This window comes from Gopherus evgoodei, chromosome 16 (genome assembly GCF_007399415.2).
Source record: "Gopherus evgoodei ecotype Sinaloan lineage chromosome 16, rGopEvg1_v1.p, whole genome shotgun sequence".
In the NCBI taxonomy this organism is placed as follows: Eukaryota; Metazoa; Chordata; order Testudines; family Testudinidae; genus Gopherus; species Gopherus evgoodei.
The window spans coordinates 21,251,022-21,270,442 of record NC_044337.1 but is presented as its reverse complement, the minus strand read 5'-3'; the positions used below and the strand labels follow the sequence as shown (position 1 = coordinate 21,270,442).

At 42.3% G+C, this 19,421-nt stretch overlaps 1 protein-coding gene across 3 annotated transcripts in view; it reads left to right on the top strand.

Moving 5' to 3' along the window:
* The first annotated feature begins 3,602 nt into the window (after positions 1-3,602).
* Positions 3,603-19,421, top strand: part of RAB14 (RAB14, member RAS oncogene family) — a 36,794-nt gene continuing 20,975 nt past the window's right edge. For 2 of the 3 annotated variants that reach the window (XM_030536139.1, XM_030536141.1), the window contains exon 1: positions 3,603-3,805. The gene's annotated coding sequence lies outside the window, so the exon portion shown is untranslated. Of the gene's footprint in view, positions 3,806-13,251; positions 13,295-19,421 lie in introns of those variants that run through there. The other variant, XM_030536140.1, reaches the window with a different exon arrangement.

The window sequence follows — 19,421 nt, the reverse complement described above, 5'->3', positions numbered from 1 at the left end:
ATCTTCTGAGTCACTCGATTTCAGTTCTCTTTATTCCACATGTTGTAGATTTCTGTACTTTTAGGCCTTCAATATTGCCAGCTGCAAGTTCAGAAATCCTGAGACACACACAAAAAAAATCATTAAATTGATTTAAAAATCATGAGGCTTTACAAATAATAAATTTTGGGTTCTTTTTAGTTGTGTTCTGGTTTTCAAGCCTTTAGAGTTCATGTTTTCAAGCTTCTCTCCACAATCATGATGGCTAGAAACTTTTCCTTTTTTGTTTTCAATGAAAGGTGAGAGCCTCATGTAATCACATGACTCCAGGAGCTGGAGCTTTAAGAAAAATGCCAATTATTGAAAGCTTGTGATAAAATTGTAAGAGTTAGCAACACAGCCTCGTCTAGACCTTGGTGAGCATAGGGTTCACCTTAGCCAGCTAATGTATTGACACACAACTTTGCTTGTTTATGTTAGGGTTTTAAAGCATATTTGTTAAAACATAATAACTAACGATAAACAAAACAAAACAAAAGCCTTTTTTCTTAATCTATATATACCCATAAAGGTATTCTGTCAAAATGCTCTGGGAAAAAGTTTGGATTTATTAATGTATATACATAAATATGTGAATACAAATGTCATATATTAAGACTGCTTTCCTTGTTCCAGCTACTATTGTTCATTTACATTTTATTCTCATTTGGCTATATTATCAGTTTTCAACTCTTTTAACCATTGGAACACATCCCTTCCTTATCTATCTTTGGAGATATGCAAAGATACTTTGTTAAAGTGTTTTTCATTCATGGGATAGATCTTTCTAGAGGTAAGTCTTCTGCAAGAAGACCTGGTATGACCATCAACTGATTATAGGTTATAATTGCTAGACTTTATTCATTAGTATTGTAGGTGATTTGTTGATAGGAGGGCATGTACTCTAAGGACCCTGATCCTGGAAGGCATCCACTTGGATGATTAATTAAACCTTGGTTGGGTCACAACTCACAATGGACAAACTTCCATAGCTGCAATTGATAGCATCCTTCTTATTGGTCTCACTGATAAGAGATTGTCTCTAGTATAAGGACATTACATTTTTGTTCCAATTTCCAGTTGAAATCCATATAACATCCATTTCCCCTTATAACGTTGTCCTATGAGACTCCTGAGCTCTGAATTGTGCTATTGGTTAGGAAAATGAAAGCTCATTATATTAACGTAGATGAAAATGTTACATTGTGTAAATCTGCATGTAGAATCTTTTATATTGTATAATCTGCACTCAGACCCTTAAAGTATAGAGGGTATTGACCCAACATATAGACCCAACACACTGGTCTAACTTGTGTATCCATAGCATTTAGTGCAATCTGAAGTCATATTATTAACTCTTGAGGTGTGAGTACACATATTTTACCCCTTCCCATAACACAAGAACCAGGGGTCACCCAATTAAATTAATAGGCAACAGGTTTAAAACAAACAAGATAAAGTACTTCTTCACACAATGCACAGTCAACCTGTGGAACTTATTGCCAGGGGATGTTGTGAAGGCCAAAAGTATAACAGTGTTCAAAAAAGAATTAAATTCATGGAGGATAGGTCTATCAATAGCTAATAGCCAAGATGGTCAGGGATACAACCCCACACTTCCTATGTCTGGACAACAGGGGATGAATCACACAATAAATTGCCCTGTTCTGTGTATTCCCCCTGAAGCATCTGGCACTGGCCACTGTTGAAAGACAGGATACTGGGCTAGATGGACCATTGGTCTGACCCAGTAAGGCCATTCTTACGTTCTCAAATTCTTAAGTACTTTTAAGTGTGCACATATTTGTAATAATTTTTTAAAATGTATTATTCAGCCATTTAAAAATAGCTTTAAATGTCCAAAACCCCCACTAAGGACTAAATAGATGTACAATTTCCTTTTAAAAGACAAAAAAGCTTGGGAATAGCAGCAAAAATATTAATAAATTGAAAAAAATGCATTTCCCCCACCCTACAACAGACAAAGAGTGTGGTGGGTAACAAAGCAATCAGAAGGCAAACCAGTGCACCTAGAAACATCTCCCTCATCTTTCAGAGCTCAGATACTAACTCTACTTAGGGTGGATTAATGCCTGATGAGGGTAAACCTTACTCTGGTTCAAATTATACTTTTACTGAAGTAATAATATCGATAATGTGTTGTATTCATATAACAGCACTACTCCAAGTCTGAAGGAAGGTGGGAAACATGATGTGTTTCTATGTCATTAATGGCCTTCTAGGTCATGGCTATTTTGAGTGCCAAAGGTAATTGTCTTTACACTTTTGTTAGTTTATGCTTTACATTATTGTTACTCATGGATCACTTTTAGTCTCTCAGTAGGCCACAACAGCAAATCATAGTCCCTTTGTGAAACTTCTTGATGTACCAGTGTCTCTAAGAAACAATGTATTTGTGTGTTTTTCTTGTGTCGGCTGATTAATTTGTGTGTGTAAGGGAGGGGTGGGGGGAAAGAGCGAGGAGGTCACACATTGAAACCCTGATAGCCATCAGTAAACTATCATTCTACAGTGTAGCATTATGGCCCACTGCCATCTGGCAGCCTGTGTTGTTGCTACCTCCTATTGTGAGGCTGGTGTCTTTACATGTGCTGTTTTTGTGGGTTTCCTTGTGTCCTTTCATTATTGTGTAGGTGGGACATTTGCTCCCTGCTACCCCAGCGACCAGCCAATGGTCATAAAACACAGCGCCTCTCCTTATTGCCATGTTGCCCCTGATGTCTGTGCTAGTGTTTGCCTCCTGACCCCTTTTAATTTGTCAGGGTCACTTTGTGACACTCACCCCTGAGGCAGTCAACAAATTGCCATAACATTGTGGGGCTGGGTTGGGACAGGCTGAGGTGGTTCATGCCAGATCCCCTCACTGTGGTGCCAGGACACTGTGTCTCTGTGTGCGCCAAGTACGTGCCCTCAGCCCAGGGCCGACCAGAGGATTCAGGGGGCCTGGGGCAAAGCAATTTTGGGGCCTCTTCCACAATATTATAGAATACTATGTTCTTGTGAGGGGCGGGCGGGGCAAGTTGCCCCACTTGTTCCCTCTCCCCCCATCTGGGTGGCCCTGCCTCAGCCATTCCTTTGCTTGGGCAGTTAAGGGTCCCCTGCCTCCTCAGCACCGCAGCAGACAGGGAAGAGATGCCGACTGTGCGGCACCGCGCTGCTTTAGGCTGCACCCCCCCATCTGCTGGGGTACGAGCAGCTGTGTTGGGGACACTCTCCCTTGGTGTTCAGCTGGGTCCCGACTCCCCCTTGGGGGCGACGGGCACTGGCTGAGAGGCGGAGCGGGATGGGGGAGCGCACGAAGGAAGAACGGACAGCGTCGATCATCGGCTCTTATCCAGGCTAAGCCTTTTCCCGCCCGCCCCAGCCAGCGCGCGACACTCCCAACGCGCCAGGAGGCGAGAGGGAGCGCGTCACCAGACACGCGCGCGCCTGCTTTGGGCACCGCCCACCGCGTGCTGTTAGGCGCGCCCCACTAGGGCACGCTCGCTCTGTGATTGGCCCGAGCTCTGAGTCTTGCGCATCGCTTTGTGCAGCCGGGGCCCGTTCACAGTGGGAGGGGAAACCCCGCGCACCGAGCACCGCCATCTTGGATAAGGGGGGGGATGGGGGCGCAGTCGAGCCGTCAGAACTGAGCCTGTGGGAGCCCCGGAGCGAGGCAGAGGCCCAGCCCGAAGCAGAGCCGTACAGCGCCCAGAGGGGACCGGGCTGCCGCCGCCGCCGCCACCGAGAGAGCCAAGCTGCACAGCCACCAGCTCCCCGAGCCCAGGTAATAAGGAAGCGGCGGCACCTCCTCCACAACGCCTGGCCCAGAGAGCCACCCCCCCACCGGCGCCCGGCCGGGGATCTGCCCAGGCCCGGCTAGTGAGGCCTCCGCCCGAACCCGGCCGGAACCCCTCCTTGCCTGGCGATTCATCCTAGGGCTGCCCTCGGAAACCCGTCTGCTGGCCCCCCTGCCCTGGAGCCATTCAGATCCCACAGCGGTGCCCTCCTTCCCCGCCCCACAGCCACCCGCGGCCTAGCCTGGTGATCGCTCAGTCCCCAGGCCTCGCGGGGACCTCTGCTGCCGCTCCCCTTGCTGGGAGGCCCGAGGCGGATGCAGCCCGCACCCCGCACCAGTGGGCCCGAAGCGCCGTCCTCCGCCTGCTGCCCTGTCACCCCCCGCGTTCTCATCTGCAGCGATGAGGCACAATGGAAGGGGAAGGAGCCAGAGCTCTGCGGGCTGGGCCTGCCAGGTAGGGTGAGGCTGGCTGGGCAGAAGCTAGGCCTCTGCTGCGCCGGTTCTCTGGCCTTGGCCTCCGCCTTCTCTGCGCCGCTGCACACTCGCATTCCCCTCGTGTGTGTGCCCCTGCATAGTGCGTGTGATTGCACACGTGCGTGTGTGCATCCTGTGTGCACTCAGGGTTTGTATACAGTAGCGTATGTGCTTGCGATGTAGGCTGTTTCTGCTGTCCCTAACGTCAATATTTAAAATTTATGTTGCATGAACCTCTGATAAAGAATCTTTCATAGAGGAATAATAACAAATCCTCCAAATCTTTGTCTGGGAGTCCCCCCCAAACATTCTGTAGTTCACTTTTAGACAAAATTATTCTAAATACTTCACAGGAAAATGGATTAAAAGACTCAGATTGTTGTTTTGTGTGTCTGCCTGTCTCCATCACATTTCTGAATTGTCCTTTAATGATATTCTGGAGTGGGTGAATGACTTATTTTTGGAAACAAGTTTGTGACAACAAAAACACTTGTAATCAATTCTGTGAAGAAGGAAAGGTGTTTGTTAGGCTTTGTCTACAGTTGTAGTGCTGTCAAGTCCATACTGTTGTGGCCTTTTTTGCTACTCAGTTTCTTTCTGATAGTCTTAAATGGAGTGGCTACATGAGGGGTGGGGGACAAACAAATATAGATACAAGGTCTAAGAAGAATTTTTAATTGTGACTATCCTGACCACACTAAAAATTGAAAGGTAATCCAAAAAATTCTTTGTATTGGGTTTTGAACTAGAAACTGATTCTGTAGTGGATGTTTTCTTTGTGTATTAACTTTTTTTAATGGCTAGAAAGTCTTTAGCAGTTTTTATGCAAGATGTTTCAGTTAACATTTAAATTATAGTATTACTTAAAGTTTGGTTCTGTGTTATGCTGAGCAATTTACAAACATAAGTAAAAGAATTTCTGCCCTGGGGGAGTTAACATCTAAAAATGTAACTAACTACATATGGATTAAAAAGGTAAGGTACTAACTCCTGTGAAGGATTGGGAAACCACTTAAATCAAAGCTGTGGTAAGAAACTTCAGTGTCATGTTTTTATGACTTGTTGGGGGTCTTGAAATTGGGGAAACCTGGTATTTACAAGTGTATTGGATATGTTTGTCCTGAATGAAGCCATCATTAAAGAAAAAAATAATTGTTTAGCATATTAAAATTAGAGGTTTTAGAAACCTAGTTAAAACATTTTTATCTTGTATGTTTATTTCCATACTTCAGTGTATCTAGTGGGCTCTCAAGACTTTCCTCTCCCAATGCCTTCCTGGACCAGTGAAATGGAACTTTACCTACTGATCAAGAATGTATTAAACAGCCTAGTAACTAATTGCTAGAGAATCATAGCTAACTTTTGTTATATGTCTAGTTAACAAAACTTTTGGTGTAGTAGGTGATTTGCCTGTTCAGGCTTACCTTGCAATAGATATCTGCTAAGCAAGCAGTAAAAGGAAATGCCTCATATCCAGTTGATTGAATATAAAAATTTATTTTGGTTCAGAGTAGTTGATAAAATGTAGCTTTCTGAAGGTGTGTGTGTGTTTCTTTTTTTTTTTGTTTGTGGTTTTTTTTTTCTTAAGTAAGTTGTCTTACCTTGGGCATTATCTCTGGTTTTGATTGGGTGGGCAGACCCATAATCACAAGATGAAATCTCATTACTATTGAGACTTCTGTACACAGAGAGAAGACATCCAGTGCATCTTCTTCCCCTTACCCCTGTACCCCCTCCCAAATTTGTAGAGTAATATTCTGTTCCATTATTTTGGTGCAATGGGCAATAAAGGCTTGGTTGTAGTGTTCAACATGATTTTTAGTTAAAGGGAGTGTAGGGTTTATTAATTGTCAGTGAATCAATATCAAAATTGTTCCATTTAAATGTTAGAAACGTTCTTCCTAACTGCTAACCCTACAGTCTCGTCCTGGGTTCTTGCAGGATTACACATCATCCATGCATATTAAAGTCCTCTAAGCCAACGTTGTCTTGCATGCAATTCATAGCCTTTAGGTTGGTTGCAAAGGTATAACTGATACCAGGAAGGAAGAACATTAGTTGCTATGGCTCTACAGTGCTAAAGAGGAAAAAAAAAATCATTGAATTATTTGTCAATAAAATAAACAGATTAAAATCAGAAAAGGAAAAACTGCAGTTTCAAGAGTGCTGTCGTATAGTCACAGAAGAACTGCACTCTAAATAAACAAGATTAACTGAGAAACTTTGACTCAGCTTAAATCTTACCAGAAAGCTGCTTGTTATGGTAGGTCAAGTTATGTGCCTACCAGACTTCTTTCTTTATATGCTGCTTTCTCAAAAAGCCTCAAACTTTCTTTATTAAGGAACACAAGTGCCATCAGTTCATTACTCATATACAACTCTACCAGATGAAACCAGTTTGTCACTGGGAAGAGAGAACAAAACCTTAAACTACTGCTATATCAGATAGTTCATAAATGCTTGCAGTTGGAGTCCCACTATTATTAGGAGGGGGGATGGAGGGCAGAGGCACATGTAACTAATTGTCAGGGGGAAAAAAAAACCTCAACAACCTTAAAGAACATTATTGTAACTACATTTCTTTTCCTCTTCTAGTTAGGAATTTAAAGAAAACTAGCATGAAGCAAAACTTAGTGGCCATAAATGGCATATGATTATTAGTAATCTAGACTAAGCTGTCATTCTCTGTGTGTGTCCTTTCCCCTCCCCCCCCTTTAAACAGTCACTCCTACTTTGGCGCATATTGCTGACTATTTAATGGGGATTTGACGAATGCAGATCAGGGGATCTGTCATACTTAAACAGCAGAAAGTATAATACTCACTTTCTCTTATGGAGGAATGTCTGACAGCAGAAGTATAAAATCCCTTACGTATTAGTTTTTCTATTGATGGGAACTTCTCAGGAACAGTGATGTTTCCAGAAAATTGAAGGCAATGAGATGTTTTCTGATAAACTAATAACTTAGAGTTAATTCTGATGGCTCAGTGGTTTGAGCCATTGGCCTCCTAAAGCCAGGATTGTGAGTTCAGTCATTGAGGGGGCCATTTAAGAATTTAGCTGGGGATTGGTCCTGCTTTGAGCAGGTAGTTAGACTAGATGACCTCCTGAGGTCCCTTGCAACCCTGATATTCTATGAAAACTACTATTCATATGCCACTGTGTAATAATGTGGTGTGACCTTGGTACTTCCTCTTTGCTCTGAGTAGTACTAGTAAGATTGCAGAGGTAATCTATTTAGTGTGTCTCCTGCAGTCTGTTATCTTTTTGCACCTGGCTGTTCCAGTACCACCTCCTGTAAGGATGAGGGGGACAAGAATAAAATGTGGTTTAAAAAAAATCTTGTGAACTTCTCGAACACTGACTTTACCCAAGGACTAGGTTAAAAATTGGTACTCTGTTCATCAGATCTGTTCCACTTATAGTCTCACGTCTGCTGACTTCAGTGACACAGTTGTTGCTTGCATTTTAAGCTTCTTGGCTGTCTTGCCTTTCAATACTAAGAGCAAGTGTTCTTCTGTTCAATCATGCACATAAACAGAATTGTTCACAATGTACCAGTTACTCCCATGCAAACCCATTCAGAGCAGTGGAGTTGTGCAGATATAAATAAGGGGCCTAGTTTGGCCTGCAAAAACTACTATTTAATGGTAGTCCACAAGATGAGAAAAATAATCTTGATGCTTTGAGCTCAGGATGAGTTTCCATGACTGCCAATTTAATTTCTTGTTTTGTTTTAAACAGAGCAAACTCTCTGCTTGGAGATCAAGAAACACATGTGAAAACCTATGATGCCATGTTATGTCACTTTTCAGAGTAGAAGTGCATTATAATGCAATAGTCATAGATGGGAGGGTATAGTTGCTTTCTGGAGCTTATATGGGTGTGTGAAGTTAGGTGTGTTTTATATGACTCTGATGGGAACCTGTACCACTAGTAGGAATGTAATTACTGAGACAACATTATGTCTAAAGCACATTGATTATAACTAGTATTCAAATATACTGCTTCAGTTATAACTTGACAAAACCTGATTGTATCAAGGGCTAGTCTACACGGGCAATGCTAAAGCGCTGCTGCGGCAGTGCTTTAATGTGGCTTGTGTAATCGTGGCAGAGAGCGCTCCCGCCGCTCTTAAAAAAAACCCCACCTCCACTCTCTACACTGGTGCTTTACAGCGCTGAAACTTGCTGTGCTCAGGGTTTTTTTCACACCCCTGAGTGAGAAAGTTGTAGCGCTCTAACATGCCAGTGTAGACAAGCCGTAACATGAGAGTAACCACTAGGCCACCTTCAAAGTGTGAGAGATGTAAATAGTAAGTACAAATGTTGCAACACTTATATGGGTAAAGGGGGGTTGAATGGCACTAAGTTGCATAAAGACAAGAAGGCATATTTAAGGTTGCTTTAGAGTAGTTTTTTTGGGGAGCAGGAGAAACAAACTTTACTGATTTTGAACTGTGTCCATGTAGAACTACTGTTGATGAATTGAGGTGGTGGAGAGTGTAAATCACCTGTAGACCACTTTTTCCCTTGAGGATTTAGTACCGAAGACAGTACTTGGGTCATTAAATACATTACTGTTCACTTCTATCCTAGGAATTAACAAACACTTTACAAGTCTCAAATGAATTAAACTTCTCAACAGGATTGTAAGAAAAGTGTTTTTTTGGGTACTTTAGTCTTGGATTTTTTTTTTACCATGTGAATTGATAACTGCAGGACAAAAAATCCCTGGTCTTTTGGGTCTTGAAACTACTAGTTGTTTTAAAATAGCTATTATTGGTCCTGGTCTACACTGGGGTGGGGGATGATCGACTTAAGTGATGCAACGTCAGCCACAAGAATAGTGTTGTTGTTGTTGAAGTAGATGTAAGTCAAACTAAGATACCTCGCATCCTTACGGCGCGGGGTCGATTGCTGTGGCTCCCCTGTCGACTTTGCTTCCGCCTCTCACTGAGCTAGAGTTCAGCAGTTGACAGGAGAGCAATCAGGGATCAACTTATTGCATCTACACTACACATGATAAATCAATCCCCGATAGATAGATCCCCACCTGCCGATCTGGTGGGTAGCGTAGATGTACCCTTGGAGGAAAATGCCTCTCTTCTAAACTAGAAGTCACTTTATGTAGCAACACTCTTGTCCATGATTGGGGAAATAAAGCAACTAACACGAGGAGCTAGAACCAAGAAGATGCTGGGGAGTTTCAACAAGATGAGGATGTTGTTTTGCATTTTTTTTTCTTTTTCCTTAAGCTTGGAATGGTGAGGAAGAAAGCATATGGTCCTAGAAGAGGGCAGAGGAGACCATGCACATGGCGATTAAGATAGTAAAATGTGGTATTTATACATCTGATTTATTCCACTTTAGTGTTTCTCTGAAATTTTCCATAGTCCCTCTGCCATCTGCTGGATTAGTAGTATCTACCTTATCGTTTAATGTTGAAGAGACTTGATAATGAGTACTACTGAGAAGCAGTGTGTCCCAGGGGACAGGGTGCTGGGTAGGGACTTGGGAGACCTGGCCTGCTATTTCTATTTTTGGCCTGCTAGTTGACTTTTTTGGAAGGTCATCCCATGTCTATAAAATTGGGATAATACTGGCTTCCCTTGCAAAGTTCTAGGATCAACTGATGAAAAGCTGTATATAAGAGTTTTTACTATGCTGTAGGGTATATATTCACTGTGGACTAAATGATTTGACCCTTTAAAAATGGAATGCTATAATCAGCATGTCAAAAGGCGTTGTTTACATGGGAAAGTTGAATGGGTTTAATCAAATTCATGACTTTGAAACCCGCACAAACCCCTGAGTGGCTCTTTCGGTGAAGTCACTTGGGAACTGGTTATTCCACTTCAGAGTGTTAAGATGCCCCCCCCCCCCCCAAAACAAAACAAAACACAAATGGTTGCGCTGGTTAACTAACCTAGTTCAAACTAATTCCAGTTAAACTAGTGCAACTATCCTATGTAGACAAATGCTTAATCCTCCATATTTCATTACCCTTCATGTTCCTATGCTCTCCATAGAAAATGAAGTTAGTCATTAAGTAGCCCTCTAATTCTGTTTTAAGAGTGGCCAGTATTAGGTTGAGTTACTTTTTCATGTGGGACTTCCTTGGGCCTGGAGTTCTGTCAATGGAATGAGACTGGATAGAGATGATTCTGTTGCTTTGACTGAAAGCTATGAATATGGGATAAATGCACATAATCTCATCAGATTTGAATACAAATGATTTGGCCTGAAGGTGGCTAGTCAGTTTGTGTGCTGTGGCTGTTTTATTATATCAGGCATGATAGTTCTCTGTGCCTTAACTTCCCCCTCCTAATGTCTGATAACATGTTAAGATTGCAAGCTGTTTTAGGCTCTGTATGCACCTGTAACAAGAAATAATGTGTTACTATCTTTTTCTCTCCATCATGCTGAGATACACACTAACCAACCTTTTATGTGTTTGAGGCACAGACTGTCACTATGTCTGTTCAGGGGTGTCCTGACCTGCTTATGGCCTATAGTTGCTAATGCCATGTAAATGGTGATGAAACACTGCTACTAATAATGTAGGTTAAATAAACTAAATGCTTGTTAGATAAGAGCTGAAGTAATTTAAACCAAAGATCTAAATCAAGTCAGTTTTTTAAAATTTTTAATTGGGTTGAGTCTCGAACTATTTTTATGCGTTTTCAATTATAGATAATTATGAATTGTAAATATTTTAAAATGCCATTACTTAGTAGGGCATCTTATTTGAATTGTACAATATTGCTATAGGCAAAAACCAAAATACTGAAAATTAAGGCCCTGATCCAGTAAACATTTAAGCAGGTACATACCTTAACTTCAGTGGGACTTATCTTGTGTTTTATAGATCAGCACATAAGTGATTGCAGGATCAAGGCTAAAATTGTTTGGGTTGTTTTGTTTGTCTTAAGGCATAACTATAGCTGAACCCCTTGGTAAAAGTGACTATAATGTAATTAATCTTAGCATCCAAAATAATACCAAAAAAATCCACCATGGTAACATTTAGCTTTAAAAAAGGGGAACTACATAAAAATGAGTGTTTGTTACATGGAAAGTAAAACACGTGATCAGAAAGATTAAATGCCCACACACAGCATGGGGACAACTTAAAAACACCGTAACAGATGCTCAGACTTAATGAATACTCTTTTGGTCCTCTTACTATACTTTCTGATTTGGTGTATCACCATGGCTAAGCAGCAGAGTAATGGAGACCATTACAGGCATCCTTTAAAAACTGGAAGTCAGATCCTAGTGAGGTTAATTGGAAAGTACACAAGAACTTGAGAAGCAACTTGCTAAAGAAAAATTCTTACTTTTTTAATTTTTATTTTTTTCCCTGAGTACGTATGGGGTATGCCTACACTGCTATTAAACACCTGCAGCTGGCCCATGTCAGCTGAATTGGGCTTGCAGGGCTCAGGCTGTGGAACTGTAAAATTCCAGTATAGATATCTGGGCTTGGGCTGTAACCTGAACTAACATCTATACTAGAATTTTACAGCCCTGCAGCTTGAGCCCTGTGAAACAGTCAGCTGATGCAGGCAGCTGTGGGTGTTTAATTGCAGTGTAGATGTATATCCTAAGAAGCCTGCTAAAAAGGCAGAGGGGCCAGTAGGTAACCAAGGTGTTGGAGTACTCAAAGAGGACAAGGTTTTAGCAGAGATGCTAAAGGAGTTCTTTGCATTGGTGTTCACTGCAGAGGATGTAGGGGAGATGCCCCAAAAAGATAGCTCTAATATGGGTATCAAATCTGAAGTACTGTCCCACAGTGATGTATCAGAAGAATTGATTCTGGCAACTACAGGCCAGTGAGCCTAACCTCTGTTCTTTACTATAGTTTCAGTCATGTTGGTAAAGACTTTTTGTGTGGGAAGAATCAAGACGGCTTTTGTAAAGCAAAGTCATGCTTCATCCATCTATTAGAATTCTTTGAGGGTGTCAACAAGCATGAGGGTAGGAGTGATCCAGTTGATACACTGTACTTGGTTTTTCAGAAAACCTTTTGATAAGGTTCCTCATCAAAGGCTCTTAAGCACACTAAGCAGTCATGGGATAACAGGAAAGGTCTTCTCTTGGATCAGTACGTGGCTAAAACAGGGGTGGGCAAACTTCTGGCCTGAGGGCCACATCGGCTTTTTGTAAATTGTATGGAAGGCTGGTTAGGGGAGAGGGGTCGTGGCCTGGCCCCCACCTCCTATCTGCCCTTCCCTCCCCCGACCTGTGCCCCATCCACACACCCCTGTCCCCTAACTGCCCCTGGACCCCTGCTGAACCATCCAACCCTTCCTCTCATTCCTGATGGCCCCCCCAGGACCACTGTCCCATCCAGCCACCCCTTCTCCCTGTCCCCTGACTGCCCTGGGACCGCTGCCCTTGACTGCCCCCTGCCAACCCTCCCCTCCTTCCTGACTGCCCTCCTGGGACCTCTGCCCTCATTCAACCCCCTGTTTTCCCCTGACCACCACCCTGAACTCCCATGCCCTCTCTCCAACCCCACCCCCTGCTCCCTGTCCCCTTACCATGCTGCCTGGGGCACTGGTGGTGCTACAGCTGCTCCACCGCACAGCACAGAGACCAGGTCAGGCTTGGCTCTGCAGCTGTGCTTCGCCAGAAGCTCACAGCCCTGCCTCCCAGAGCATTGTGCTGGTGGCAGAGCGAGCGAGCTGAGGCTGCGGAGGTCAGGGGGGCACTAGCCTCCTGGGGCGGGAGCTCGGGGGCTGGGCAGGATGGTCCCATGGGCTGCTGTGGTTTGCCCACCTCTGGGCTAAAAGGAAATAAAGGGTAGGAATAAATGGTCAGCTTTCACAATGGAGAGAAGTGAACAGGGGGGTCCCCAAGGATCTGTACTGGGACCAGTGCTGTTCGGCATATTCACTGTTCGCTCCCTTTTACAGATCATTAATGAAGTGGCAAAATTTGCAGATAATACAAAATTATTCAAGAAAGTCCAGAGCTGACTCCAGAGAGTTACAGGGTGAGTGGGCAACAAAATGGCAGATGAAATTCGATGTTGGTAAGTGCAGAGTAATGAACACTGGAAAAAATAATCCAAACTACACTTGTATAATGATGGGTTCGAAAGTAACTGTTACCACTCAGGAAAGAACTTGTAATAACCATGGATAGTTCTCTGAAAACTTCAGCTCAGTGTTCAACAGTGGTCAGAAAGGCTAACAATGTTAGAAACCATTGGGAAAATGATAGAAAATAAGACACAAAATATTATGCCTCTATATAAATCCAGGGTGCACTCACACCTGAAATACTGTCAAGTTCTGATCACCCCATCTCAAAAAGGATATAGTAGAACTGGGAAAGGTTCAGAGGAGGGCAGCAAAGATGATCAAGGGTATGGAATGGCTTTGATCTGAGAAGAGACTAAAAAGATTAGGGTTGCTCAGTTTAGAAAAGACAACTCAGGGTATATGATAGAGGTCTATAAAATCATGATGTGGAAAAAGTGAATACAGAAGTTATATCTAGGAATGTAAAATATTAAACAGTTAACAGGGAAGTATTACTCTTACCATTAACCCACCCTAACCGTTAACCCTCTGGTCATGGGTCTCGAACAGGTTCTCTTGCAGCAGAGAGGCCATTTGGGGATGCTAGCAAGAGGTAACTATATGGCAACCAGGGAAGAGTGGGCATCACAAGAGGTCACTGGGAGCCCAGCCACCTCTTAAAGGGGCTGGGTTGGTGATAATGCTCTAGTCCAGCTGCAGTGGGCAGCCAACCAGGCTGGGGGAGGCGTGCATCTAAACCTAGGGGGTGGACAAGGGCTGTGGGCCCCATCAGGGGTAAAGTAATCTCCAACCACCCCCATGCCATTGAAAGGGGTTTGGCTGTGGAGGCGGACAGCGCTCTGGTCAGGGAAGTGAAGCTGCTGTTGGGGTGGCATGGAGCATCTGTAGAGGCTGCATCGGAACAAACTAGGTACCTGGGCCCCATACATCCTCAGTATCCAGGAAAAAGTGAGAACAGGTTACTGGGCCCTCTGAACTGCCTCAGGCTTTCCTGGCTAGGCCTGTTGTCACCCCCGGTATGAGCTCAGCTGCCCTTCCCCATCTCTCTGGGGCAATGCAGGAGAGGAGATGTGCATCCTAGGAACAAAGTTCCTGCCTGAAATGGAAAAAGAGAGGTGCCTGCATGCGAGGCCTGAATTGATTAACTGTTTAAATTATTAAAATGATATCGGTTATCTTTTTAAATGACATTTAAATCCCTAGTTATATCCCTTTCCCACAATACAGAAACCAGGGGTCACCTGATGACCCTAATATGCATCCGGTTTAATACAAGAAGACAACAAGAGGAACTACTGTCTCACAATGCACAATTAATGTGTGGAATATATTGCTGTTGGAAGTTGTGATGGCCAGAAGTATAACTGGTTTCAAAAAAGAATTAGATAAATGTATGGAGGATAGGTCCATTAGTGGCTATTGTCAAGGACACAACACTATGTTCAGAATCAGAGGGGTAGTCATGTTAGTCTGGGTCTGTAAAAAGCAGCAGTCTCCTGTGGCACCTTTATAGACTAACAGATGTATTGGAGCATAAGCTATATGGTGCCACAGGACTCTTTGTCACTGTGCTCAGAGTGTCCCTAAACCTCCAGCTGCAAGAGGGTGGGACTGGATGACAGCAGATGAACAGACTAGAGCAATTTTAAGTGATCCATTACCTCTGAAGCATCTGACAGTGGCCAAAGTCAATACTGGATGCTGGGCTGGATGGACCATTGATCTAACCCAGTATAACTGTTTTTATGTTCCCCTTAATATCTTGCTCTTTTGCCATTATTATGCACAATGACGTCTAGGTCTATCTCTGTATATGATTAGCTCACACTATTCTTTCCAGTGTACATTGTGATATCTTACTACTTGCAGCGTAGTCAAGTATGACAATCAGCTAGTTTTGATGGGGCAACCTGATTATATAAACTTGTTCCTTAATGTCTGCCTCAGACTAGTGGTTTTCAACCTTTTTTCGTTTGCAGACCCCTAAAATTTCAAATGGAGGTGCAGAGCTCTTTGGAAATGCAACCTGTGGTGTGCGGACTCCTAACATAGGAGTCTTAGGCAAAAGACTGATTGAACAGAATTCAGCTATAAATGTTGCATGTGCTTGGGATGGCCTTTGATGTAGCATGGAAAAGGGTCTGAACTGTGGGCTTCTATGGTGGTGACAATAATTCTGTGTTTTGACCTGTGGGGGTATTCGCATTTTTTTATCAGAAAGAGTGCCTCATTTGGGATCTGAAACTGTATTCTCCTAGTAACCTTTTGCAGACTCTGGACATAGTCTGTGAATCCCCAAGTTGAAAACCACTGCCTTAGACAATACAAATTTTAAAGAGGTATCCAGTTAAATCAAGAGTCTGACTTGCATGTTGCTCATTCTTTAGCATTTTAAGACAATAAAATAGGAAGGAAGTAAAATGGATGTCTTATACTTGTTTGTTTAATTCCTTAATTGTTAGTAAAGTTTCAGATGTCATAGGTTCTCTACTATAACAAGTTTCCTATAAAATTCTTATCTATGCTGAAGAAAGTTTAGGGCCTCACTAATATCCTGTCTGTTACATAACTTTTGTGTTGAAAAACTTTTCATTGTTAACACCGAAGCAGTTCTGTTTGGAAGGGTCATAAGAACTGGCATACTAGGTCAGACCATTGGTCTATCTATCCCAATATCCTGTCTTGCATAGCGGTCATTACTAGCGCTTCAGGGGGATCATACAGAACAGGGCAGTTGGAAAGATTCCCCCCCCCCCCCCCCCCCCAGCTTCTGGCAGTCAGAGCTTTAGAGCCACATTCCTGAGGGTCTTGTCTAATTGTCATTGATGGATATATCCTCTCTCAGCTTATCTTTGTTTAAAAAGACTTAATTGTACATTTGCCTTTGCATTATCCCATGGCAGAGAGTTCTACAAGCCAATTGTGTGGTGTTAAGAAGTACTTATGTTCGTTTTAAACCTGTTGCCTGTTAATATCATTGGGTGACCCTCTAGTTCTTGTGTTATGTGAAGAGGTGAATAACAATTCCCTATTCACTTTCTCCATACCATGATGGAGGTTTATAAATCAAATATCTGCCCTCCTCCCCTTAGCCTCTTTTATAAACTGGAAGAGAATCTTGAAAACATGCTTCTATTCTATAAAATTGCTGGTACACATAGTTCTTTGGTAGTCTGAAGTCTAGTTTATGCCATTCCAAATAACATAGTAGAAATAGAAAGGTCCTGGGACTGGCAATGAAAATGACTAGAGGTGCAGAAAGTCTTTTGAATGGCATTAAAAAGAGTAGTACACCTCTACCCTGATATAACGCTGTCGGGGGGGGGGGGGATTTCACTGCATTATAGGTGAAACTGCATTACATTCAACATGCTTTGATCCACTGGAGTGTGCAGCCCCCCCCCCCCGAGCGCTGCTTTACCCCATTATATCCAAATTCGTGTTATATTGGGGTAGAGGCATACTAATTAAATGGGACATGAGGTATAACACATGATAAAAGAAAACTAATCAATGGAATGCTGTCTTTATGTTGGTTGGCAAAGAGGTGTAGTAGGAATAAAGGATTAGACATCATGATTTATCCTAATATGATTAACTACTAGTATCAAACTTATGGCCTGACAAATCTCTTGATGTACTTAAAGTAGCTTAATTACTTGGGGTTAAGATTTCCCCTAGCATGTTCTATGGACATTCATTATAAGCACAAAGAGTCCTGTGGCATGTTATAAACTAACAGACGTATTGGAGCATGAGCTTTTGTGGGTGAATACCCACTTCGTCACATGCATGTATAAGGATTTTTACAGCTTTTGGAGTATCTGATAGTCCACTGGTGGAGACAAGATAGTGGCCTAGTAGGGCATTCTTTTATGTTCTGTGTAGCGATCTAACTTTTAGTTGTATAAAACTAACTATATAACTCATCAACAAATTTAGATGCTAATTTCAAATTGGACTTACCTGTATTGGACCCAAACACTTTCAGATATCTGGAAATGGTTAACTGAACTTGACTTGGTCTTCTAGGCTCTTGAGTGGTCATTAAGATCTTGAACTTACTTCTGAATTTGCAGTTGAGATACTATTAATTGGAATGGCAATTCTTTAGCTACTTTATGTAGTGTACTATTTCAGTATTGATTAGACACTTGTAGTGTTACTGATTTGTTTAAAATAATGATTCACAGTATGCATCTGAAAGTTTTGTGGTTTCATAGAATTTTTTTTGAAGTGATATTATAGCAACTGTAGATTGAGGAAAAGCTTTTATGTGGATTAACTTTAAGGAATATTTTGATCATTCAAGAAATATTTGACTTAGGCTTTGTTTCTGAAATATCTATTCTTGATGAATGCTCCACACAATCAAAGTTGTAACTCTTTCTAGTTTTTAAATCTTCCTTTGGTCTAGTTGAAATTTTTAATCATTTTGGTGACATGGTTATGGCTGTTAGAAGTATAGGCAGGGAGTTGCACCCCAAATTGACATCACTATGCTGGCAAAAGCCTGAGGCCTGATCTACACTAAATTAGATCAACCCAGTGAAGTTACTTAGAGCTGTGAAATTTCTTCATGCCCTGAGTGCTGTAGTTAGGTCGACCTAACCCCCAATATAGATGTGTCTAGGTTGATAAAGAATTCTTTATATTGTCCCTATATATATGGGAGAAAAAGCAGGAGCCAAACTTAAGTTTATTCTGATTTTGTTAGTTCAGCAAACCTGTTTAATATTTTTCTGATACTGAATGGTCTTGCTCGTTGGGAATCACTCTGCTTCCTTTCCAGCATATAAAACCTGGAAGATGCAGTCAGAAAATCTACAGCATCAGGGTGTGTCCACACTGTAAAAGCTGCACTGACATTGAACTCTTTATGTACTTGGAGTATTAACGTTCATCTGACATTGAAGTAATCTTTATTTCTAAATATGATGAAGATCTTCAGGAATATAGCAAGAAGTATCACTGCACATCCAGTAACTGGTGGTGTAAGCTTGAAAGAACTTGAGCCTTTTATGTGGAAGGAGAAAGCTCAATCCTGAAGTTACAGCCTACATCAGTAGGTTGTTTGACTCCACAATTGCTCCTCTACCGAGTACAGCAGCAAGAAGTATTGTCCTTGCAAAACTACTGTCTTGCATTGCTTTCATACAGTCTCTAGAGGGGGAACTAAAGATCCCACAATAGTCTGGGGTGGAAGGGGAAGAAAGCTATTGTCCTGACCATTTCCTCTCCAGTTCCCATTCCTCACCCCCCAATAGTATCAAAGGTGTGCTGAGCTACTGAGGAGCATCGCATGGTGGAAACTTACTTTGCTATTACATTACCAGAATAAGTCTTTGTCAAAAATTCCTTTGGACTATCTAGGCTTAGTTTAGGCCTAATAGAATTTAACTTACGATGTTTTAGATCAGTGGCTCTCAAACTTTTGTACTGGTAACTCCCTTCACATAGCAAGCCTCTGAGTGTGACACCCCCCCCCCCGATAAATTAAAAAGACTTTTTAAATATATATTTAACACTATATTATAAATGCTGGAGGCAAAGTGGGATATGGGGTGGAGGTTAACAGCTTGCCCCCCCCACGTTATAACCTCGCAACCCCCTAAGGCGTCTCAAACCCCTGTTTTAGATGATTTGCTTAGCTGCTTGGGGTACATGGAGTGGAAATTGCCTAATTCAAGAGACCTGAGAGAGGTAGAGAAGTGATGTCTGGTTGGACAGAGTGGAATTCCTCTGAATAAAACAGCTGGGGAAGGGGGAAGTCACTGGTACTTCCATGTCTTGTCTGGCACACGTTAAGATTTTAAACTATTCTCTGCACTGCTCTCCCGCCCCCCCCCCCCCAAAAAAAAAAAGTTCCTGCTGAAGTCTTTTCCTTCTGTCCTTCCTGCTGTGCTCTAAACTATTGTCCACACCATCTTTTTGGATTCACTGTATGCAGTTCCTGTTATAGTTTAGTCAGCTCAAGCCTTTTCCTTGCCTTGAGTGGTCATTGGTTTGGATTAGTTTCCTTTATAGGTGAGTAAGAAGAAATGTGTTTTTTGTGTGTGTGTGTATATATATATA